Consider the following 1,658-nt stretch of genomic DNA (forward strand, 5'->3'; position numbering starts at 1 on the left):
ATTTTCATGGGGAAAAAATGTTAGTGCTGGAGATATTGTCTCTGTTTCCATAACAGTAATTAAGAATTATCATTTTTCTATATTCTAAAACCCCGTTACCAACCCCAAACAATTTCTTAGAAAAATATAGGCAGGCACCTGCATATGAAGAGGTACCCCAAAAAACACAAGCAAACAAACAGGAAAAGCACTGCTAGGTGGAGCTTTCATAGTAAGAATTGTTCCTGTTTGGCTAGCATTGAGCAACTAGCTCTGAGTTAGTACACCCAGTGTGATTGGGAAGGGTCACAGTGAATTTTTTCATAAAAGCAGTTTCACTAGAACCTTGTTTTGTGATGACCAATTTAAGAGAACTTGGCACAGTTGTCAAATTCTGTTTCCTGTTTGGGAAAAATGATGCAGAAACTGCTGTGATGTTTAACACAGCATATAAGGACAGCATGATTAGAAAAACTCAAGTGTATAGGTAGTTTTCTCATTTCTATAAAAATGAAATATTGATTGATAACAAACTTCCTTCTGGACTTCTGTCAATTTACCAAACCAACCAAAATTTCTGACAAAATCTGTGTACTTGTGCTCAGAAGACTGAAGACGGAGCACTGAAGGAGATGGGGAAGTTGTCTGGACTGTCTTGGAGCTCGGATCAGCAAATTTTAACAGAAGATTTGGGAACATGAAGGCCCATTGTGAAATTTGTGCCTTGGGTTCTGACTGACCAGGGAAAAGAGGTTCAAGTGGAAACAAGTTGTGCTTTGAAAGAACAACTCTAAAGTTACCCAGACATTTTTCCCAAGGTCATTACTGGTGAAGAAACATGCTGCTATTTTTACAACCTCAAAAGTAAACATAAATCAAGCCAGTGGAAGACAACATGATCACTTTGCCCAAAAGAGCTCAAGTGAAATCAAAGAGCAAGACAATGCTAATTTGTTTTTGCATTTTTTTTTAATGTGAGGGGAATAATGCATTTGGAGTTCATTGCACCAGGCCAGACATTCTATCTTCCAAGCTTTCTCTAAAAAGACAGCATAACAACGTGCAACAAAAAAGACATCATTTGTGGCAGATGGAGGACTGGTTTTGCCACCACGACAATACACCTGCTCATACAAACATCTCAGTGCACCAGTTTTTGGCAAAAACATCATGCCTCTCTTGCCCCATACACCTTACACACCTGACCTTGCTCCGTGTGATTTCTTTTTGTTTCCATGAATTGAAGAGGGACATGAAAGTAAAGCAGTTTGACCACGTGGAAGAGGTGAAGAAAAAAATGAGGGAGATGCTCTTAGCCATCCAAACAGATGAGTTTGAAAAATGTTTCCAAGAATGGAATCACAGATTTGACATGTCTTAAGTGTAATGGAGTGTACTTCGAAGGTGAAAAGTTCATTTTGTTAAAAAAAATTAAAACATATAGCTTTGAAAAAAAATCAATTTTGGGCGGGGGTGGGGTACCCTGTCCTATATGTATTTACCTTGTGAACTCTTCTTTAGGAAGCTTAAAGTAACATAAAATTGCTACTCCAAACGTGTCACCTCTTTTTAAAAATCACTTTATTGGGAGCTCTTACAGCTCTTATAAATCCATATATCCATCCATTGTGTCAAGCACATTTGTACATATGTTGCCATCATCATTCTCAAAACATTTT

Source organism: Echinops telfairi, unplaced genomic scaffold (genome assembly GCF_000313985.2).
Source record: "Echinops telfairi isolate 266 unplaced genomic scaffold, ASM31398v2 ScPeMD7_44;HRSCAF=162, whole genome shotgun sequence".
Classification (NCBI taxonomy): Eukaryota; Metazoa; Chordata; class Mammalia; order Afrosoricida; family Tenrecidae; genus Echinops; species Echinops telfairi.